The sequence below is a fragment of the Corvus kubaryi genome, unplaced genomic scaffold (genome assembly GCF_017639235.1).
Source record: "Corvus kubaryi isolate FWS band 111438036 unplaced genomic scaffold, C.kubaryi_AGA036_p1.0 split3-131, whole genome shotgun sequence".
NCBI classification, from domain to species: Eukaryota; Metazoa; Chordata; class Aves; order Passeriformes; family Corvidae; genus Corvus; species Corvus kubaryi.
Genome location: NW_024582083.1, coordinates 5,556,950 through 5,581,964, shown reverse-complemented (window position 1 = coordinate 5,581,964; position 25,015 = coordinate 5,556,950). Strand labels below are relative to the sequence as shown.

The 25,015-nt window shown below is 38.0% G+C and overlaps 1 protein-coding gene across 22 annotated transcripts in view; it reads right to left on the bottom strand.

Moving 5' to 3' along the window:
* TENM3 (teneurin transmembrane protein 3) overlaps positions 1-21,572 on the bottom strand; it is a 1,314,113-nt gene extending 1,292,541 nt beyond the window's left edge. For 19 of the 22 annotated variants that reach the window (XM_042015010.1, XM_042015009.1, XM_042015020.1 and 16 more), the window contains exon 1: positions 21,485-21,568. The gene's annotated coding sequence lies outside the window, so the exon portion shown is untranslated. Of the gene's footprint in view, positions 1-21,484 lie in introns of all 22 variants that reach the window. The other 3 variants (XM_042015030.1, XM_042015032.1, XM_042015041.1) reach the window with 2 other exon arrangements.
* Positions 21,573-25,015: the final 3,443 nt, after the last annotated feature.

Here is a 25,015-nt window from a genome sequence, read left to right as displayed (position 1 = left end):
CTGCAGCAGAAGAAAGACCTCTGCATCTCTAAAAATGCAAGACTATGGAACATGGCCATAGGTGGTGTATTTAAGAGAGGTATGATCAACATGGATACCAAGAGACACAAATCTTTTGAACTGAAGAAAAAAATAATCCAGCTTCTTTGTAAATGCATAGGAGGAGACTACATGAAGAATAAGACATGGAAAAGGAAAGCTGCTTGCTAGTCCATGGATCTATATTATAGAAATAATTTATTACAAATACTGTTGCTCAGAAACGCCAGTGAGTACCTTTCCTTTCAGTCGTCATGATTCCTACACTACTGAAACATTTGCTTTTAATCCATCACCTAGAATTACAAAATAAAACAGAGGGACACTTGATTGGGACCGAAGATGCAGATAATCCTGACCACTGTGGATATACACACTTACAGCTTCCAGGACTACGTACCTGGCTCTTACCTCTAAAGAGATTCTACTTAACTCTGGCAGTGTAACTACGCACATCTGAAAAGAAGCCCAGTGAAAACTTCAAACTGATTTTAATGTTTTCTTCACAATTACAAGGGGAAGAATGGTATTTTAATTGAAAAGATTAAAATTTTAAGGGACGTTCTCCAGATCATTTAAAGAAGCTACCATCAATCAACTTAAAGATCAGGATCATTTAAAGAAGCTACCATCAATCAACTTAAAGATCAGACTCCAAAGCAGGAACTTCTATTCTTATAGCATAGCAGCAAAGTGACAAGAATAAAAAAAACATACATTTATTTTAGAATAAGTAACTAAAAATTAGTAGGTCACTGAAAAACTTCAGTCAATTTAAATGCCTTGAACATACTATTTCTTCCCATTTTTTCATCTTTAAATTAAGACTCTACTGCTTTCTTCTTGTTGAGGAAATAGTATACATTCCTGTTTAGCTGTGTGTCAAGAAAAATCAGCTTTTAGGACAAAAAGGGATAAGACATTAAAGCTAAAGTGAAAAGATCTTCTGATTTCTTCTCTCATTCTAGAAATATCTCTAGCTGAAAATGAGACCAAATATTTTTCATAGCGAGCAGACTTGTATCCCTATAGTCTCTATTTAGGATTTTCACGTACAAAGAAACAGAGAAGCTTAATATAGCTGTAACGAGAAATTCTTCATTTCCAGGGTAGCAAAAATAAAAAGTAACACTCAGTGACTATCTGGTTCTAAAAGAGTAGAACAAATTTTTTAAGTATCAGATAATAGATTTCTCATCCTCAGATGTCAATGTATTAAATCCTAGCTGTTTACACTGCAACTTACTAGACCACATTCTGATTTCTTCTAATGAATGCTTACTCAATAAATGTTTCATTTATTCTCTTCTTCTTTCTTCTTATGCTTTGCTGTTCATTTTTTTTGGAGTGGTTTCTATACAGACATTAACAGTAAATATTATAAATATTATTTTATGACCAATCTTTGAAAAGCCAGAACACAGTTTCTCTTCATTGTAGTCAACGCCCTCCTCCAAATAAAACCCCCAAAAACTAAACCAAACCAAAACACAAAAAAACTGCAAAAACCCAACCAAACAAAACAAAAACAACTTCAGGCAACAACAACAAAACCCCAAATAAAAACAGCAAAAAGCTAGGAGGATGCATAGGTCTGACACACGTTATTCTTTTCTGTGGAGGTGAAAATACCAGTAGGATACATAGGAGCTTAGTCTCTAGCTTGATGCTAAATGTCAAAAAATAGTTGAGAAAGGTTATAGAGAACTGAGACTAATGCATTCCATCAGTTCTCCATTTTGAAGTGTTTTTGCTTCACAGAGAATAGATAAAGGACTGAAAAGAAATATTTTTAAGCAAAAAGAATACGCAGATATTTTCTTTTGAAAGAGAAAAGTTTTCTGAAACACCTTCACAAATACTTGCTGGAAATAAAGCCCAACTGCTGAAGACCTGATATAAAGCTTGATGCCACTAGTACAGAATCACGAGCCCTGCTGTCACATTACAAAACAAGCATGATGAAAAATTACGTGCCTAATAAAGAATATAATTAAAGAAAAAAGAGACAAGGTAAATCTATGGATTGGGGTGTTTTTCCCCTAAAAACAAGCATTTTGTAAACAGGTGATGCTATTGTAATGAGGTAACATAACCATTAAAGATCAAAAAAAAAAACTTGGAAAATTTATGTAAAACTGACTTATTTTTTCCTTTGTCTCAGCTACGAAAAAAAAGCAAACAAGTGCATTGGTTTGTAAGACACTCAGATTTGATTACATAGTTTATATGTATCCAATCATGTGTCAGTCACTGGAATTTCTTAAGTTGCAAATAAAATTATGAAAGTTTTTTATGAAATATATTACATAGTTAGTAACAGATGTGTATTATAACAAACAGTATTTGCAACTGAAACAGTGTTTCTTGCCTTTCCCACATACAAGACCCCTTACATTTACAGAACAATTAAGGTAATAATGAAACATTAACTGAAATTTCCACTTTCTTTCAATTTTTAATAAAGCCTGCCTACAGGATAGTTAAAGCACATTTAAAAAAATCCCAACAATGATAGAATATTTTAACTTAATATTTTCTGATTTCGGTCTCAATTTATATTAATAGAAAACAGTCAGCCTATTCTATTTACAAAAAACCAATTTAATTGTGTAGCAATTACATTGAAATCAAGATGAACTTAACTAAATTCAAACAATAAATCTCTCAGAGTACTAATTTTATTCATTGTTATAGTACAGTCATAACTATGCTTTAGAAAAGTCAAAATTGCTTTCATCTTTAAAGAAAAATAAAATGTCCTTTGAAATCAAACACACCCTCTAACGCTATCAGTCACTTCACTGGGAAAGCTTTGCAACCTGGGCACTTGTACCCAAGAGACTGCTGCCAGTCTGCAGTCTGATGTCACTACAGAATTACAGCTTACAGTACATTATCAACGCCTGCTATGTCCTCTGAGAAAGGAGGCTCTGCTGGCTGAACTTCCCAATTTACTCCCAAAGGCAGAAGAACAAAACTTCTGAGACTATATAGCACATATTTTTAAAAAGTTCTATAGAGACAGGATTATATTTATTAGCAATGTTATCTTGTAGCTATTTAGACTAGAATGAATAGTAAGCAAAGTTCCTTTGTGTACAACTAATAGGCAAAAAACTCCAGCCACTAAGAAATCTATCAAAATTATGGGCAATACATTCAAGGCAAAACAGTTTTAAAACAAAGCTGCCCAAAAGTAATTCAGGCTTCAGAGTTAAAAAAAAAATCCTCCTAGCAGGACTAGATATTATATCAACCACATTGCATCTAGACAACATGAAGGGGTTTCATTACTGCCAAACTTTGATTTATCACCACCATCCCCCCTGAGACCCCACACTTTAACCATGTCTAATCCTATTAACATTGACTAAATAGATAGAGCTATATTTATCAGTTTAAAGTTATTTTGTTCAAGTATGAAAATAATCCCACCTTTGCTGTTAGAAAGAAGGGTACGAGGAACATTTATTTTCTGTTTTGTTAAAAGCCTTGATCACAAAAGATTTGCATGACTGTAAACCAGAAAGAATAAATATGTATTTGTTCATCACTTGCTGACATTTTGAGTAGGTGAAAAAGGGTATTTGATATGTGTTTTTGAATAAATACTGTTGTGATCAGAATCTATAATCATAATTAAGTTCCACCTTTCCTTCCTATTTCCTGAATTTAGATGGAGGTGGGTGGGAAGATGAGGTGCAAGAAAGGTGAATAAATCAGGAGGACACAAAGAAAGTGGGACTGTTACTGGTACATGATTAGTATTCCACCTGCTCAACAAGTCTGGCTTTACCTACAAGCAACAATACAGACTTTAAGACAGACTTTCAATCAGTTAAGGATTAAGTATTTTGCTTTCTAGAGTAGCTTTCTGACAAACACTTAGCTTTTCCATTTGCTTCTTCTGTTACATATTTTGCATTCTTTGGTTTTCTTTCTTTAGATAGACTGACCTTTCATAGGAGTTGAATCTTGATTTTTGTATCAGGCAGTTCTAAGATGAATACTTGCAAGAGCAATGTCAATTCACAACTCAAACATCTCTCTTTGGATCAAAACCTGAAAACATTAGGCATCTCTCATTCTTTTTTACAGAACAAAGAGCTACAAAAGACTGATCAAATTTGTCACCTGTCTTTCAAGGAGAAAAGTTTTACTCCTGCAAGGTGTACTAAAAAAAAAAAATCCAAAAACTTCAGTATGCTTCCTAAATCCTTTTACTATACAAAAATATCCATCATTTGTCATAAGTGTCATCTCTTCTTTAATGGATAAACCAGGAAGTCTTCTTCCTACTCAACTTATTAAAAAAAAATAAAAACTAGGCAAACGTACTCTTCTCTGAAAAAAAAAAATATTTTCCCAAGTTCCCAGGAAACTTATAATGGCATTCCAGACACTTTATTTCTCTCTCCAAAGAAAATAATAACACAATATGCATTTGTGGTTTTAGCAGAACAGAATCAGGAGGGGAAATGGAACACTATGGCAGCAAAAACTGGCAACTGCTTATTGATCTTTCTGTCTGAATGCATGAAAAATAATCCCATATGTCTGGATTGACACTTTCTAATGAACAGACAGTATTATTTCCTCTGATTTTTCTAACTTTATTGCCATTTGTTTGAGCAAGCCAACCCTGGTGAAGAAAAAGGAATGAAGGAAAGGAAGAACTGGAGAAGATGAAGGAAAATAGTTAAGATGGAAGATAGTGACATATTATTCACTGGAAGTGCCACACTCTAACATCCTACAATTTAGTAGTCTACTGTAACTTTAATATGAATAGATCAAAACAGTTCAGCTTCGCTCCATATTAAGTTGGTTATGTAACTGTATGGGATTTTCTACGTTCATATTTTGAGTATTTCTTGTGAGAGCATACGAGATGGGAGAGAAAAAATTATTAAATTAGTCCAGCTTTAAAGAAGTTAGGAGTTCAGTGGGGCTAGAATTCTTCCCATACTCTTGCTCATTTCCCCTGAAATCCTGGCACATGACATTAGCAGCAGGAATAACAAAAAAGGTCTTAGATGCTCCTAATGACTAAACTGATATAGTAGATCAGTGGACGTGTCCTTGGCAATTTCTGAGTTAGTGAAACATAAACACTGTTAGCAGATGCTGAAGTTTCAACTGATTTTTCCAGTGCAGACTACCAGACATCTAAGCAGTTTAAATAGTCTACGAGTTTTAGAGTTCTCAGAGAATATCCTTGTGTAAGAGTAAGGTCATAATCAAACAGCTTTTGTACAAATGTCTGATTATTCTGTAATTATTCATGTTCTTCTTTTATCTACAAAGTGAGAAGCCACCACAATACTCAGTTGGACAAACTGCAGGCACTAAGTCCTAACTAGACTTCTGTGTAGCTGATTGATCAAGCAGTAATTCCAGAGACAGCTATCTGGAAGCATCACGTTAGCAGTTCTCAAAAATTATTATATTCACTGAGTATTTTCTTCAGTATCGTTGCAAACATTTTTTCTTGAAGTTATTATATAACTTCCTTATATTTAACTACAGAACTATGCAGGAGTTTCTATAGTCTTCATTTCAAGACTTCAGATAGATATTATCTATCTATATCTCTTACCCTTCAGAGAATGTAGTGTTTCAATCAAGTTTTAAGTAGCCCTTGAAATCTGCCTACCAGTGTAGCTTGCTCCTGATGTATTTATAGAATTCCTCCTGTTGACTTAAAAAATAAAAGCAGCAACAACCATCCTCAAAAGAAAGAACACTTCACTTTTTCAAATTTCTACCTTTAAAAGGAAAATATAACCAAGCAGATAAGCCTTTCAGAATTCCAACTAAAATCAACAGAATTACTGAGGTAAGACACATACACATTTGCCAAGGTGTGTTCTTGTTTTGCATTCCAAATAGAATTGTTTAAACAAAATTGTCAATTAATTTTCATTTCTAAATAAATCAATGCGTGTCCATACCTAATTGTGTCAAATTCCTTTCTCTCTTCATAAGATACTTCCTTCTTGAACAATGTAAAACTTTTATCTTCAGAAGGATAGTTTCAAATTTTTCTCTGGGATTTCAGGGTTACTTGTTTTTCAATAATATTTTTCATATATAATTACCCTTTTTGGTTTTCTATCTTACTCAAAATAAGCAACTCTTCCTATAAACCAACTTCCTCTACAAGCTGTATCAGTGCCACTACACAGAAGTTTTACAGCTGCAACCTTTTAGTAACTAGCTGAGATATTACTATTAATTTGGATCCCACCACAGCTAAGCAATTACCTCAATTTTTTAAGAACAGGGGTTTTTTCTTTTTAATTGCTAGGTCAATCAGGACTGGATGAGCAGCCTATCTTTTTCAGGCTTTCCTCCAATGACCCGGATACACAGCTCTGTCAAAAATCTGACATTTACGTTCCTGAAAACCTAGAAAAGGAGGAACTAAGGCACGTTAATGTAGTCCATACTGATTACAATCTCTTAGGAAAGAGTTACTCCAGTTTCTCACAGCAATGGATTAAGTGTGCACCCTCTGGATGCTTCTGTCAGAAAGAAATTACAGTATCTTCCTCCTGAACTTGGCCAGCAAATCTGCATGGTATCAGCCAAAAGACAACGGATCACCTGACTCTGTTTTACAGATTTATGATAATAAATTGTAGGAGGCAGCAGCAGCAAACTGACTTCTGATAGAAGTACATACAGTGCTAGTTTTTCATAGGAATCACTCAAACTGGCTTTCTGCAAGGATCACTTAGTGCCCATTGACTATATAGTCAGAACTGCTGAATTTCTAGAAAACTTCCCCCACCAAAAATCCCTTTGAGATCTTTGAGTGGAGACAGTGGTATCCAGCAAGGCTTTTCTTCTCTTTTTCAGTGTTCATGACTTTTCAACATCACCAGCTCCATAAGGACAGTGTGCTCCTCTAGTACAGCTGTAATAGCAGGTTAGGGTACACACTTTTAGTAGAAATTTGTCCCATTTTGAAATTCTTCAGTATTCATTCAAGCTCACCACTGATGCACAAAGAACCCAGAAAAAAGTAACAAATAAAACTGCAGTCCTTTCTTCTTTTGCCCTCAGCCTGTAATTTCCTTGAGCTCTGCTGAGCTGTAGACCTCTGTACTGAGAAGCATGCCAAAATGATGACAGACATGATGCTAGATGGGACAAGTTTTTGCAATATACCAGTTTACAGAGGTAGTTTGAGTGGCTTGCATTCAAACAGTAAAACTATGCACAAAAAAAAATTGTAGATTCTGCTAATAATTTAGAAATCCATTAAAATTGCTATTAAGATATTCAGATAAAGTGAAAAAACAGATTGAGGCTTAAGTGACATGCCATAATCCGGACCTAACATACACTAATGTTTCAGAAAAAAATTTCCCCATATTTAAAAGTTCATGATTTCCAGTAACCCATTCTTATGTATTTCAAGTGCAAAATGTCAATTACATAATTTTTATCATTAATAACACATATTATTATTGTGTATTAATACATAATTATATTTAGGCATTTGAACAACAGACATGGACCAGTTGCTGTAAAATAGTTGTTATATGCAAGTGAAACAACAAACTTGCTTGCTCTAGTTCCTCATGCCTTCGACGTTATTTACTACAAATACTGCCATACTATGTACAAATTTGTATCAAAGATAAACCTAACAATATAACAGGTAATTTTTGACTCACGCACACTCTGGCTATTCCAAAGTAAGTGACAATAAATACATTGGAATTTCTCATAACTGTAGGTCTGCTACTTGGATTCTTCTTTACTACAGACTCAATGTTTTCCTCCCACAACGTAACAGAACTTTACTTACATTCCCTGCTTATTGAATCTCTCAACTAGCCTGTGAAAGAGGCAGGGATCTTGGGATGACTTTTGAAATTCTCCTGAAAAAGCCACCCTTCAGACAAAGTGCAGCAGGGAGCTCTGGATAGTAACCAGTCTCACTGACATCCAGGACAGATCTTTATATTGTTATCGGCAATAATCACCAAATTATATCTTCAGTTCTTACTTATCATTTGTGAAATATTTATATTACCTCCTAGTAAACTGGCTGGCAGACTTCATTTAAGGCTCTCTGCATTTCAAGGTATTTTTTCCTTGACTAAACCCTTCTGCAAAGAGTAATGTTTATGTAGGAAAAGTGCTTAATCTGAATCACTAAGAGGAAACTCTTTTCTAGACTTCAAATTTGATTCTTTAAAATTCTTTACCACTGTGCTTACGTGTAGTTATAATTCTGGTTATAGCATAGTAATGCCTCAGAAATCTCCTTTAATACCTTCTCCCTACAAAAAGCAAGTCATAATTTTACTTTACACACATTCAGCCATAGTAAGACTGATGAATTTTATGAAGACTATGCTCATTCATCTTAAAAACCACAGTTCAGCACCTTAATTTTATAAAGGGAAATAAACAGTACTTAGAATTTTTGTTATGGCTTATAAACTGAATATCTTTCTTGGTCTGTTAATTAAGCAAAAATAATCTTGCTTTACATTTGAAGCTTAAGCACACAGAAATGTAACAGAGCAAATGATCATATTAAATCGGGTAAGACACTTCACTATATGTGCCATGACTGAGAACTGACTGGAGATATATTTTCACCCCCACATATACCTTTTTGAAATACTGAAGGCATTTATTACTCACTGAGTATGAGGGACACGCATTAGCACCATGGAGTTTAGATTTATACCTTCTTTCGGTACCTTTTTTTAAAGCAATTGAGTTGATTACTTAGAAGTCTTTGGCAGGGCTGTTAGTATACAGGCTCCCAACACAGTCTTAATTTTCTTTCTTTTTACTAGCAGATTGCTAAACATTATCATTTGACAATAAAACAATATAGAAAGCTTTCCGCAATGTTTTTCCTACAAAGATAGAGTTGTTTGAACCCTAGAACTCCTGTCAGGTTTCTGACAAAGTTCTCTGCTAGTCAAATTATAACCGTGAGTCTCTCTGACACATTAAATAAAAAAATACATTCTGTTTTTGTAAAGCGTGTAAGAATATTGTGATAATAGAAAGGTAGCTTATATACCTCACTAAACTTATTTCTAAAGCTATCATTCTTCAAGTACAATAGTTGACATTCACTAACAATGCCTAAATGCCACATCTTTTATATCCAGCTTTGACATTGAATGCCTGTGTCTACAACCTTAGCAATCAACACTTTTAAAACTTTACTGAGTTGAAACCTAGATTCTAGCTCCTGCTCATAGAATTTATCTGTTAACTATATAATGAAAAAAAAAAAAAAAAGTGAAAGCAATCCAGTGGTGAATCCAAGAAGCCCTCTCATATTCACTGCATCTCAGAGTGATGCTCTTTGGTTATTCCTCTCTCAAACTTACTTGTTGCACTGTAAAAACACTAACCTGTTGTTTCTGTAGGACACTGGAGTTATTAATTAAAGATGGCAGACTAAGACATCAGTGCTTCCCCTGTCTGCACAACCCTAAGCCCTTAGAAGTGCCTGCAACCACTATTACTGTCCTTTTAAAGAGAAAAAGCGCCTCTTGTAGGTGTCTACTCCTGTAAAAAGGACACCAGATTTCTGGCTCCTGAGTGTAAAGGTACTTCGAATGTACAGCCCTGAGTCAGTCTTCCAAACCCTTAAGAGACGTGAGATTTCAGACAAAACACTGTACATCCGACATTTTCTGTTCACCAGCTTGCTGCAGCCACTCAAGGAGCAGCTAGTCTTCTGACCAGACCTCTAAAAACAGTTTCTCCATGAAGCACAGAGAGCTGAGGTACTCTAACTTGGCAGACTAGATCGGACTGCTTAACTTCCCTAAATTAAAATGCATGCCTGAACATACTTGGTACATCCAGAAAATTCCTAACCACATACAACAAAAGCAGCCAGTGATAAATATACATTTATTAAAGAGCATCTTCAGCTCATTTGCACACTGACTTCAGCACACCAGTGAATAAGGAGAGCAAGGACAGTCAGGAAGCAAAATACCTTGTAAATCAGTATTAAAAATGACATTACAATAAAGCAATAAAGGGTACCTAATAAACAACAGAAAAAGCTATCCAGATTGTAAAGCAGATTAAATTAGCTTCCCAAACCTGTGTAGTGACACTTTTACCATTAATCCACAGAGAAAGTATAAATGACACACTGAGAGGACTATAGAGACAGTCATTACCTGTCTACATATATACCAAGAAATTGATTCACCACATTGCTGGATTTCAACCAAATAACTGGCCAACCTAAGAAAATTCCTCACAATAAAGCACCTTTATATGATAATTTAGCTACAAGGCAAGATATACGTCTATTACATAAAGTGATTATTGACTACGAGAAGCTTTCAATTTAGCAGAAAATTACTCTGTATAAGAGCTCTCTAGAGCTAGTGACAAAGGTTACATTTTGCTCTTTTAACACACAGTAAAAGAGAGTGAGGCTTCCACTGGCCTACTCTACAGAAAATCATCAAAAAATGGAAAGAAAGTTAACTAAGGACAAAATTCTTCACAGGGGTTTTCACATTCTGTCCAAAAGTTAATTACCTCCACCTTCCCCTTACCCCCCGCAAAGGAGTGCACTGGAAATAAAATTAGTGGAATCTGAAATTCACTGACAGTATTCTCATCAGCTAAACATATACTTTAACCATGAAGATTTCATGTTAATGAAGATGCAAAATTCACTGAAGTAATAAGAAATTAACATACTAAATTTTGCTAAGTTAACTGTAAATCAGAAATAAACTATTTTAAAACATACAAAAATTATATTCTTCACCCATTTAAAGTAAGTATAAATTATTTGAGATTTTTACCAACTGTACTACAAGAAATTAAAATATGGAGGATAGATAGGACAACAAGAGAGTTTGAAAATTGAGCCTAAAACTTGTCGCCTTGAAACTTTAAAAGGTTTGAATTTAAATCCACTTACAAAAAAAAAAAAACCAAATTCCACTTAAAGAACCTCTTTATGTCTGCTTTTTATTAACATTTTAATAACTTCAGGGAAAATCTGGAAAAAAACCCCAAACCAAAACGTTCACAAAATAAAAATAATGAAGAGAAATTACTGGTCCAGCAGAAAAGTAAAACTTTAGCTTCCAGTCTGAAGCAGTTTAGCATTCAGCATTTTCAGAGTGGATTTCACGTTCAATGTGCTAAGAAAACATGTGCATGTAGAGAACTTTTTTTTTAAAGAGACTTTTTTGTTTACTGGGTATGATTAGGTTTAATAATGAGATACTACTAGAAGTGAAGGATTACATATCTGGAGTAAATGTGGCATTTTATTTAACTACAGATGGTTTCATGAAGGAGAGTTCTGAGAAACAAACTGAAAAGAACAAGGCATTTGATTACTGTATAAAATGTGAAGAAAAGGATGTTTTCAACACAGTTTTTCATCAGCAATCCTAGCCAAAGTACATGTTGTACACACTGTCAAACCTCAAATCCTGTACACCCTTAAGTCATCAATTAAAGTTAATTTCTCATAAAAACCATTTTCACAGCAGTGACAATAATAAAATATTAAATAAAGACAACCTCTCACTGTAATATCTACAATACACAGTACATTTGGTAGCTTTTGTTAGAGTTCTGAGGACCAGAGAGTAAGCTGCAGTAGCAAAACCACACAAAAATACATGCAATTTTTACTTTGTAGTGTTACACTACCCTTGTACTTCCTTGCAAAAGTGATTATAATGGAAAAAGACTGACCATTGATTTTGAGGAACTGCAGGTATAATACAATATATTAATTCTGCACATTACATAGCATAACCACTTAGAAGACAGTAAATGCAGAATTTAGACAGGTTTGGTATTCTTCACTGTGGATGGCACAAAGATGAAATATTTTGTTTTGTAAAAATGAAAGCTCATAATAGTGGCTTGAATGTCTAATTCCTGAAATACCTTGCTTAGGACACATACTTTCCCCCATTTAGCAGTGTTTCTACTGTGGTTATTAAGGGCTTTCAAACAAAAAAAATCTCCTACTGACATTTAAACTTCTGTTGTGAGTCCCCTCAGCATCCAGACTTGGCAAGCTTTAAACATGTGAAGACATTTATTCACCATCTTAGATTACAGAAGAAATGCTAGGAAAATGTAGGATAACTTCAGGAAGGGTTTTTTTGTTGTCAACTTTGTTATTCTTTGAAACTACTGGAGGTCCAATATGCAATATTATTTTCTGCAGCTTACATTTTACTGTGTATGTTTTGTCACTGTAGATATTTTACAAACATGATAGGTATTTCAAAAATGCTGTCTTATAATAAGCAAGGATATCTTCACTACAGTAAAGAAATAGAAACAAGATATTCACTGAAATGCAAATTGACATAAACCTAGAAGTGGCCTCCCAAAAGTAAGATTGAGATGAATTACCATGACAGTGATGAAATAGTCTTATACCTATGCACCCAGTGTGCATATTTTTCCTAGGTAAGTTGACAAGTGTTTCATGTGGTTAAAACTCTACTGGATTCAAACTGGCTTTCAGGAAAAAAAAAAAAAAAAAGGAATATGCTTCTTGCGTTATTCTGAGCAAGTGTAACTTCTGAGCACAACTCTTAAGCAGATCATAATTTAATGAAGAACAGGTCATAATTACTAATGAAGAACAGATCATAATTACTAATGAAGAAACAATTTTGGTCAATAGACAGTATTTTAATCTGAAAAACACTACCTTGTTTCTGCATCTTTTCCTAGTGATTTACTCCTTCTATGAGAAACTTAAGAAAGAAGTGCTGCTACACAGGTTTCACAATAAATCTTTTTCCAGACTTACAGGTTATTCACAAAAAGGATTGTCTGAGACTCAGGTTTGGCTCCCGAAATATCAACTTAGGAATATTTCTATGGGGAGGTAAAGGGCAATGAGACAGTCAGACAAAGGCTCAGAATAAAGGATAGCCACTCAACTCACAAAGCTCAGGATACAGAACTCAGGCCTGACCACAATGAATTCAGTTACAAGTTGTAAATGCAGATAGCTACAGTAATAGCAGGACACCTGAGAACAGAAGAGACCAAAATAGAAGACCTAGAGGGAAGACATGTTGGCTGGCTGGAGAAAGTAGTAAAGAAAAGCAGCAACAGAAAATTTCTGTAGCAAAAAAATTACAATAGCTAGCTGCACACTGCCTACTGTATACCAAGAGTTATTAACACATAAATAGCAAATAGGATCCTCAATATGTGATCTGAAAGCCATGAAATTCCCCATACTAAACAGATGGTAGAATGGTGCATGGGTGAGTGAAAAAAAACCCCAAAACCCAACTCATGAAAAAAATGAGAAAGCTTAAAGTTTAACTACATTTTCTCAAATTCCCAATAGCAACAAATATTGTTACATGTTTTATTACTTGCACAAATGCATCCATTTCGAAAAGACAGGGGAATCTTATGTCCAACATAGGGATATAAGAGAATCTGTACTCATCAAACACACATGCCGTGCAGCACAAGAGCCCTGTCCTGCTTTTGAACTAGGTCTCTAGGTCTCATGGAAGAAGACAGCAGATAAAAGACAACAATGAAACCATCACAAAACCTTCTGATTATGGAATACAGATGATACCAAGCATGAGGCAGAAATTCTACAAATCTTTATTCTGATGACAATGGTGGCTAAAGCAGATTCCATCTCCACCCTTACTTTGCACCCTCATTTGCACCAGCAAAACTACCTGCAGGCATTGAGGTAATGTTGTTAAAAATGTTAATTTTTTCTTTTTTCAGGTTTTTTTGCACAACAGAATTACTCATTTTAGATTGGTTGGTTGTGTGCATAGTCCTCTAAATAATTCAGTTGAGAAGGTTGTTAGAGAATAGAAAAGAACAGCCAAAGAATTTGAAGAATTTAACTTTTCCATCATGAAAAATATGTATAGATTCAAGGTTTCAAATGTCATGCGGTTTTTGAAAATCAGCTGCAGATATTCAGTCAGGAAAAGAAAAGATTCTACATGAAAGTCTTATAATGAGAAAAAAAAAGCCTTGGAAATACCAGTTTTCCTTTCACTAACAGTTTCTCATTCACTGCCTGAAGATAGATACTCTTCCTGTAACTCTTTACCATTATGACAACTAGTAGCTGAACCAAAAATTGACAGAATCTTTCACAATATTACTCTACATGACACTAGCAGCAGTGTGAAATTGAGTGTGATCACAGCACCAGTCAATTCTACTGGTTCAGGGAGTTTTCAGTTTAGGTCAGTTTTATCTTCTGTCCTCAAGTTTTTCAATCCCAGGGTAAAGAAAACTGAGAAACAAAAGACTATAAAAAGGAAACAAGGGCAGAAAACTTTAGAAATTACTAAAAGCTCTTCCAGTTCTCCAAAAACACAAGCCCACACAGCATAAGGTAAACCTTGCATATAAAGAGTAGCTCTCCCCCACCTAGCTTAAACCTAAAGAAGCCTCGTACTGCATGTCCTGTAGAGCACATCACAAAGTCTTAAAGAGACAAACTTCATACCCAACTTATGTCTTACTCCAAAAAAAAAAAAAAAGTAGTGGGAGTTTTCAATTAAAAAAAAAAATCCAAACATTTCACCCCCGCTTGGTGACTAACCTCTTTGCCCCAAGAACTTCTGACAACATGGTATTTTAAAGCCTTCTCTAACTGTTCTTTTCTTACCACTCCTCCTTTTCTTCTTTATGTTAAATCCAATCCTCACTCCTTCAGTTCCTACTGAACTACAACCACTTGTCTTCTCCCTTGATTGTTGTAACAGCTGGTGCTAGTTTGCCCATCAGTCTCATGCAATCTCTTCTCATTCTCTTTCTGTAGTTTCTTCCCCATTTTTTTGCATGACAAATCAGAAAGCATATCTGAGAAAATACTCACCAAGTTACAAGTATTTACTAGCGAGCCTAAGGAAGGGTGGTAACATCCAACCGTTACTCTAGCCTTGGTGTAGCTAATCCTAGCTATTGCTGAAGTAAACACTAACTAGTCAGTCTTTAAGAAAAAAGTAAAATCAAATCTTCATTCTTGAGCACTTTACAACAATCTACAATTCTTTTTCCCAGGGCCGCATAAGCCACAGTAAATCTTTTGCAAAGTGGAGTAAAATTAATTAGTCTTGCAGCTGCAAATGAACATATTTTATTTCCTACTGCAATGGAATAGGAATACATTTGCAGTTTAGTCTGAAAGGCAGCTAAAAATCCAATTAAATTATCAGCAGCTTTTAAGTGAACGGACAGTACCCTTCTTACCTGTGATACCTAATTCACAGGCTATCCTGAGCCTGCACCCTAAATGAGCAAATTTGCTGAAATTAAAATAAAAGGTATGAATCTTTCTTGACTACTGCTTCTTCACTTCAAAGCTTGATTTCCCCTTAGACCACCAGCTAGTCCATTTTGATTCTCATCCGTTTATTTCATCCCTTTCACTGCAGGAAATAGTTAGAAATACTTAAAAATTACTGTGGTAAGACTTGTATGTTCCTTGAATATAGACTTTTATTTCAGTCTAAAATTAGGTTTAGTGATCTCTGCTGTCCAAGAACAAGCTATACCCCAACGATTTACAGTGTTTAGCATATAACTGGAACAGTATTATACACAGTTGCTGAGGTGTGACTTACTGCACACATCCACCAAAATGAAAACAGTATTTTCTACAAAAAGAAAAGCATTAAACAGACTTTTCTTGCATTAAGATTATGCTTCGTATCTCCTGTTATATCAAGGTGTAATCCTAAAGGTAGAAGCAGGCATCATCATATTAAACATGTATGTAGCAACTGCAGGAACAAGTTTTGAACGGCTTTTCTCACTCACAACATAAAGAAGCGCAATTTCTGATAATTTTCCTAGCAGTTCAAATTATTTCACTTGAAATCATACAGATAATGGTCAGTCTACAATAAAGTGAAATTGAGTACCAAGATAATGTCTCTCAGAGCTAAGTTGGTGGTGTTTCAGTCCAAACTTCAACATGATTCACTCCTGCTGTGACCCATGGGCAATGTCCACTGTCAATCACCACATGCTTCATCCTTCTTCCTCACCCAACTTGCTCTAAAAGTGGATAAATAAAACCTCAGTCCTTACTGTCTGGCTGTCTTCTGACTGTGCTCTGTTCCCTGCCCTTGGAAACAGCTGATGTTCTTTTGAACACCATTATGGATGGCTACATCTCAATGTTACCCTGTTCTAAGGAGAACAGGCTTACAACACAAAGGTAGAACGGGTATGGGAGCAGTACCTCAGCCAGAATGATTTGCCACCATGTATTTCTTCAGAGATGAAGTCCATTTGATTTTTAACACCACTTCAAAGATGGGATGACTCCCAAATACTAAGAACTGTCAATGCATAGCTGTCTGTCTTAAGGGAAGAGCACCTTGACCACCTCCCCTCGTCTTCAAAATGCTGCTACTCCTATTCCATAGGGACTCCCTAGTCCATAGGGATCCAGATCATATAGAGTGAGATGGCTGTGAATCTGCTCTCAGCAGATCTGCACTGTCAAACAGTCACGATGCCATAGTCTGGAACACAGCTCACCTTTCTTGATTTCTTTTACCCTTGGAGGAGGTAAAAGTTTCAGCTGGCAGAAGTCTTGGGCATTGGTACGGACAAGGACTGGAGTAGACAGTCACCATGTGTGTAACTCCACAGAGTTCTGTAAACTACCCTTGCATTCATTCAATGAAGGGAAAGAGATGCTGCTCTCATTAGATTGTTCTAACGGAAACATGATGACCAGATTTCTCTGGGCATTTTATAGCGCCCTATTTAGGACTTTTGAGGAAACACTTCCCATTGAACAAGCGATACTGAAATATGCTTGTTTGCTGAAAGTATGTTTGCTTAGCCATAGAACTTTCATTCAACAGGAGAACATTATGCTGTTGTAGCATTTGATTCCGTTTACATTACCGCCTAATTAACACGGGAACATTTATCAGCTATTAAAAGAGACATTCTCAAGAGTTCTAGATTTCAGCAGAGATCCCAGGCAGACTTTCTTTCATGTAATACTTCACAGTTACAATTTGAATCACCAAAACTAAATTATCTTTGACTCAATTAGTGTTTCTAGAGGAAAAGTATTTACACATATTGCATGCCGATCTTTCTACATGCTACAGTAAAAGATACTTCCTGTGCTTTAAAAGAATGTTTGCAAGTTCAGTCTTATTTTTTAATAGATGGAGTACAAGTTACTTGGGGTAGAAGGTACGAGATAAATTAAATGTCTAAAGCAGCTTGTAAAGCAGATAGTGTCTCTTGCTAAGATTAATTAAATAATTAAGTCTAGTTTTCACACAGAAAGCATATATAAGCATACTTAGGCACGTAACAGTGCACGTGTGTGCTAAACCAAGAACACTGTCCTCTCTTTGATAAAATGTTAGTCTTCAAAAAACCTAGTCCTAGACTATCCATTATTAAATTCCTGAATGCATAGTCCAGAATTAACAGGTCCACGTGTAAGACCTGGTTTCTTTACAGACCTGAATGAAAGAATGCAATTTCAGAAGTGAGAACATATTCATGACTTAACAGAGCTGCAAGTCAAGTCTTGTATGAAATTATCTTTACTGCACAAATAAAAGCATAATTTAATGCTTTAGTCATTCTGATAATTTGCAAACTGTGACTTGGCTAAATCTATAGAATGTATTTGTTTATAACTTCAGTTTCTATCTTTATTGCAGTAAAATGATGTTATAACAGAAAAAAAAATCTCAGCATATATGAAGGCAACATATTTTTTAAATCCCCGTAAGTACTGGCTTCCAGAACTCTTATTCCAGTATCTATCACAGGTAATAATTATTATTAGCTACACTAGAAATATTCTCAAGTACTGAATTTCAGAGACTCTTCACCTCAGTGCATTAACAAATATTTTGCTTGTTTCTTAACTATGTGTTTTACCTGGTATGAGTTTTAGCTGCAGCTTCCAAGTCAACCATGAGGTATTTTAGTCTTACGACTTTACTGTTATGATAGAGGCATGTGCCCAGAAGCTGACATTCTCTCATTTAACAAGAAATGTATGGTAATTATACAGGATTTAAGAACCTATTTCCCTTCCCCCCAATATTAAAATTGCATTTTCCAAGATTGAAGTTCTCAGGTTTATCCATATGGAATGATCAGTTTAGTAATTACAACATTTCTAGAAACTGTGTGTAAAACACTGGTATGCAGTTTTTAGAAAGTGTCAGAAGAGCAGAATGGAATTTCCATTCTAGAAAGGACAGTAAGTTTAACATTACTATAACAAATGATAGGGTGAAAGAAAGATTTCAAGTGCTACAAATTGGAAGCAATACAAAAGAATATGCTTAATAATGCCAGGGAACCTTCTTACATAGATTTACAGAAAGAGCACTGGGACAGATCAGGGGAAAAGTATGTGCATGTTATACAGAAGAAATGAGTCTCTGTTTCACTAGAAGGATTTTAAAAGCAGAGTTGATTTTCTTGTAAAACTTATGCTGGTATCATTTTAATAAAATATATGCAAAATATATAAATAACCTCCCACCCCAGCCAGCATTATACAGTCCAGTACATCATGGAGAATATTTTTTAGAGTTTCAGAGTTGTGCTTTCTTCCCCTCAAAAAAAACCCCTCTACAGCATTTTCTCACTCTCCATGTTTTATTAAAGACACATAACAAACCCAGATGTCAAGACATCAGTGTTTTGTAAATCTCTGATAACACATTCAGCTATTTATCAGCTCTGTGGAAAGTCATACTTTTGTTCTGAAGGGAATCCAAACTTAACATTAATCACCATCTTCATTTAAACTAATGTTTTTACAGGAACTGAGGAAAAACCCAGAAGTTCTATTGTTCTAATTTTTGAGAAACACTCATTTGGACAGCATAGACTGGAATTCAGGTTCAGAAGCAGCAATGCTCGTAAGAAATATGTGAATACTTTGGCGTGCAAGAATAAAGGAAGTGTTTGAGAAATGTACCTATAATGAAAATGTATCTATAGTGAAAAGAGCAAGGTTGGGATACAACACAAAAAGATTTCTAAGTGACAGCCATAGCACCCAACACAAGAAGAAAATAAATTACTTTCACAATTATGAGGATAACTTTTGTGAAGCTCACCATTTTCACCGACTTGAGAGACACATACTCCAAGCCCTTTCAGTACTCAGACCAGCATTTCAGGAGTTTATTTATGCATTTTTATACCTCAAAGGACCACAAAACTAAGCTGGTGACATAACTCAAGATTGACTGAATAAAGCAGAGGTATATGAAAGTCCAGACATACTTTAAAATCTTAATTATATGCTATTCTCTACAGTAGTTCTTAATATAGAATATCCTATTTGATTTGTGTAGTTAATCTCTTATTAAATTCATTTTCTGGCACTTTCCTTAAGTATATGTCTTTGATTAAGATAATGGAAAACATTTTGTCTCTGGAAAAAAAAAAATACCGCAAACGTAAGATTACATTGTGTTGCTTCCTGTTATGCCAACTTTATTACATTAAGAAAACTTTTACAACAAAATGCAACAAGTTTATGCAGTCATTTTATGAGTTTCTCGTAGAACATTTTCAAGTTGTGCAAGAAACATGAGAAATGTGGAGAACCAAGAGTTTTGAAAATACAGTTTAACTGCCAGTTATTTATCACTTCATTACTGAAGTACAGTGTTTAACCTAGAATGTTATTATTAAAAAACAAAAAATACTACCTTAGCTGTTTAGTTATTAAAGGATGACAAGAAAAGTGTTGCTACACCATCCCATATCCAGTCTCCACAATATCAAATAGCAATTATTTCCAATCAGTGTAAGTGGCATAGAGAGATATAAAATTCAAGTATTAAGTGGTTAGTAGCGTAAAATTCACATTCAACTATCAATTCAGTCAAATTATGTCAGTTGAAGATGGAAGATTATTTCATTGGACAATATGTAAAATATTGCCCTCCCTTAGATTTGTTTCACACATATTTCTACACCATTTAGCTATATTTACCCATTAAAGGAAAAGTGATGAAAATCCAGCCTTCTCTTAACCAGTGCTCTAAAACTGGGCAAAAGCTGTCCCAGTGCTGCTGGCCAAGCTAACACCTTAAGCTCTTTCAGAAGTGATACTATCACTGTAATATAATTATTAAACATTGTAACACTCTATTCAGCTCCCTGGAAAAGTGGAGCTTCCTATTTTAAGAAAACCCGCCCATTTAAATGTCATTAACTATCCAATTAGTACAGTCTGTTCCTTGCTAGCTGCCGAGTATTGGGATGATCTTTTAATTGTTAGCCACTATTGAATAATTTTAGCAATTAAGCTTTTATACATTCTGTGATAATTAAGACAGACTACCCCTCGAATCTGATCATTTTCCAATACATAGTGACAAACAGAACGACGATCAATGGTAGAAAAAACACGCGTGTGACCAGGGGTTACGCTAACACCGCAGGGCACCGCGTCCACCTGCAGCCCCCGCAGGACGGCGCGCACGGCCCGGCGCACCCCGTCACCGCCCGCGCATCCACCTGAAGGACCCACTCCGGCCGCTGCGCAGCGGGGTCGGGGCTACCGGGCCGCTTCGCACCGCGCCTACGGGCTCCGCTCGCCACCCTGCCCGAGCCGAGATAAACCATCACCGCCGCCGCTCCCCACGGCTCCACCTGCCGGGCGCCCGCGCTCCGCAGCACCCGTTCGCTCGCTGCCTTCCCCGCCCGCCGCCCCAACGCGCATCTTCCGCGCATCTTCCGCGCAGCTGGGTGGAAGCACCGTATCCGTCCCTCCTGAGCATCGGCAACTTTCTCTCTTTCCCAAAAGGAGGCGTGCCTCCAGGGGCTGTTGCCGGGAGCTCACAAGCTGCCGCATCCCTCACAGGCTCCCTGCAAGGCAAACCCCTGGAGGTACTGGAAACAATGCGGAATTACCTAAACGGGCACAGGTCTGCTCGCGGCCGCCGGGAGCCCCACGCCGGCGGGCGAGGCGCCCCTCCGCCCTCCCTCCGCAGGACGGTGCCTGTTGCACGGGCCCCGCGGGCTCCCTGCAGGGCAAAAACCAACTTCGCTCCGCCGGGCGCCCGCGCCGCCTCCGCGCCGCGAACTCGCGTGGGTAGAGGGGCTCCGGGCTGCAGCCCCGAGCGGCAGCAGAGGCCAGCGGCTCGGACAAGCCTCCTCTCCCGACAAGGCTGAGCTGTGCTCTGCAGAGTGGGACTCCCCTTTCCCGCCCCCCGCGGTTTCCCTCTGCGCAAAACCAATTAACCCCGAGCGCTCGCCCTCCCGCAGAAGGCAACACAGGGGGTGCGGGAGCCGACAGGAGGCAAAGTTTGATAAATGAGCAGCTCCTGCAGTGACAGGTGACTACGGAGCAGAGGCACCCTCCGCGCCGCGCTGGGCAGAAGTGCGGCAAAGAAGCACTCACCTGTCCGTTGCCCTCCGGCAGGCGCGGAGGGGAAGGCGGGCAGGCGAGAGACACAGCCCCGCGCCCCTCTGCCGTCCGTCGGCCCCAGTGGCGGGCAGGATGCCGGGCGGAGGGCCCGCAGAGCGGCGGGGCCGCCTGGAGCAGGCACCCGTCAGCGGAGCAGGTGAAGCGGGGCGGTCGCCGCCGCCGGAAAGCAACACGTTTGGCTCTGAACTTTGCAGCTCCAGTCACAAACAAACAAATAGAGTCCAAGAAGGACCTCTCCCATCCGATCCCAGCCTTCTCGGCAGCCGCTGCCTCTCTTATTGGTGCGGAGGTTATTTATTTATTTGATTTCTCCCCCCTCCCTCCCCTCCTCCCCTTCCACACACCCCCCCTTCCCCTTCACTTCCCCTATCCCTCCCCCCTCCCCGGCCTTCCCTCCCCTCCCTCACGCCGCGCAGACAGCCCCGGTCCCAGCGCGTCGCACGGCGCGGCCGGGCTGCTCTGCGGCCGGCGGCAGCGCCGGGTGCCGGGCGAGGGGCGGGCGCGCCGCGGGGAGGCGGGAGCGGAGGCGGGCGGGAGCGGGGCAGCCGCGGCACCGCTACCGGGCGATAGCGGAGAGCGGGCGGGAGGTGCTCCCGGACGCCCGATCCTCCACACCGGGCAGCGGGGGCGGGAGGGTGATCCCCGCCTTGCCGGTGGTCACCTCAGGGACAGGACAGCAGGGCAGGGGATGAGTGGTGGCCGGCAAGTACCGGGCTGCTGCCGCGAGGAACCCGGGGGCCCCCACGGCGCTGTTTTGCGGCCCTCACCAGTGGGGAGCCCCCGCGGCCGCGGTGCGGCGGGAGCGGCTTGGCCGCGGTGCGGCAGCGGCGGCGCCGGGAACGTGCTCCCGGCAGCGGGAGCGGGAGCACAGGAGGGGATGCCGCGCTCGCGGTGTGCGCATACTGGCAGAGCCGGGGGGTGTAAGTGCCTCTGTATGTGTGTTTACGTACGTGTGTCTCCGGTAACGTTGCACGGAGCTTGCTTTCAGGGAGACCCTAGGCTCGCTAGCCGCAGCGTACTTCGTGTACAGCGCTTTTCCGTTTTGCTCAAGCTTGTGCGTGATCAGTGCAGCGCAAGCTTTAATTTGCCTCTGTCTTACCAGATGCTGAACCTTTGTTTGCTGGTTTGTTGCCCTTTTTCTCCCCCGTCCCCTAAATCCACGTGCAACTGAAGCAACACAGTAGGTCTCGCCTCTCCAATCCTTGGGGCCAAGTACACCGCTATGGTTATTGTAAGGAAAGGGGACGTGAGTTAAAAGCTGGGGAGGTAAGATTCCATGAAGGATTCCTTTCACTACTCCTGCAGTATCTGTCCTAGCTCAGTATCTCGTTGCAGCTGACAGTGGAAAAAAATGTTACTGTCCCACAGTGGCTGTTTTTATACTGCTATACACACACGTGACAGACAGAATATTGACATTCTTGCCTTCTCTTCCATCCCTCTCCCTTTAGAAATTAGGGTTCAAATTAGATATCCCAGTGGTAGACGAGAGAAGTGTAAAATCTGTGAAGTTGGTCCAAACTCTTCAAAATATTTGGGGAGGGTGAGAGTGTGTGCGTGTATATGTGTGTGTGTGTGTGTGTGTGTGTGTGTGTGTATGTGCGCTATCTGGCTGGTTGGTTTTTGCTGGCTAAAATTGCCACCCTGCTCCTCTGGCAGTAAATAGACATTCTGGATGTTCTTTTTCACTTCCAGAGGAGAAAAAAAAGAACAACCCAAACCATCACTACAATAAACAAACAAGGAAATAAAAAAATGTGCTTAGAAAATAAACAGTTATTCAATAATATTACTAGGAATTAAAGCGTAAATTATACCCATATTTCTGTTCAGCTGACAAGACATAGAGATGTAAAGATTGCTTTTATCCTGAGTCAGTCAATGAATTTATGTAGATTTGTCATTTCAAACAGACAGTACAAATCTTTCTTTGTGCTGCAACTCTGTAATTCTACCTTTGTCAACTGAAGACAATAAACTAGAAAGATTAATGTACGTTTTGTCTTCAGTAGTAAATCCTATTGTCAAATGGGGAGAATTTTTTATTCAAAGAATTGGATCAATAGTTGACTTTGTTTTGAAGCATTTATTTAAGAAGCTACTTAAAAAGAATGAAGTTCATGCTCTTAACATCCTTAAAGAAATCTCTCAAAGGCAATTATTCTATTTGCCAATCTAGCGGTCACTGCCATGTAGCAACAAAAAGCATGAAAGCTAGATGTGGAAATCCCTTTGGGCTCAGACAGTGCTTTCTCAATGGAAGAAGAACAGTAGGAAATTAAAATGTGAAATGCACTTTAAAAAAGATCTGTTTGAATATTTTAAACAGGTTGCTTTGAATAGGTGAAGTTTCATCTCTAACCAGTAAGCTTCAAGGTCAATGAAATGCAAATGACGGATGCACTCCTTGCCTGAAAGAATGCCACCAACTTTACGTAACATTTAGTGAGCAATATTTAAAGAGTTGACTGCCTGTTTTTTTAATCTGTAAACTCTGTGTTCAGCAAGTATTTGTTCAGAAGACCACAGAGTGTCTTTGGCTGGAATAAACTACTACATTTTCAAAATACGGGAGGTTAATGAAGATATTATTTTATTAACGATGGGCCTATAACGACAGTTGTCTGCATCAGTGAGAAGACACTGAGTGATGTCGGTTAAATTTAGTCTGACACTTACACTGTAATACACTATGTGAAATTTCAACTGTTTCACAGATGTTAAAAAGCAATTTCATTATGACTAAACCAAGACTTTCATTTTTATATAGATTCTAAGAAAAGGAAGCACTATGTAAAGCCCATAACAAGATTGATCCTATCCTAGCACACTATATCTCCTTCCATTGAAAGTAATTAATTAGGTTGCTGGATACACCTTAAAAGAACTTCGATTTGACTAAGTCAAGCCAATAATCAGTTTTGGTGGCTACTTAATTTATTGATTGTTCACTGGAATTATGCAAGCAGAATATTATTCTGTAGTCTGGAAACATAGCTTAAAATATGTAAGATGGATAGGAATAAATAACTAAAGTTTAAAAAACAGGCATAAAATAGGAATAAACAAAGAAAGGAAAAAGGAAGACAAAGCTATGTTTCCTAAAATTTCATTTCATGTTGTTTACTTGCCTTCATTGGCTTCTTTCATCACTTAAATCCCTGTGATCTCACACTTGGCATTTTGGAGTTTTAAAGGGCTTTAAACTGAGACTGCTAAAAAAAAATTTAAAAAGCAGTCCCCACTGCCACCCACACACACTGATACAACCTCAAAAATAGCTTTCTCTATCTTCTCATATAATGCCTGGTTTTTGTCTGGACTCTTTAAACTGTACTTCCAAGGGTTTAAAGAGCTGCTAACATTGCATGTGGCTGCTGATACACATCCCATGCAGTATGCAGTATTTCAGAAAACCATCTGATGATCTCAGCAGAAAATTAAATGTACATATTAATATTTTCAAATCAGTTACATCTGAGCAAGTTCTGGTTAAATATCAAG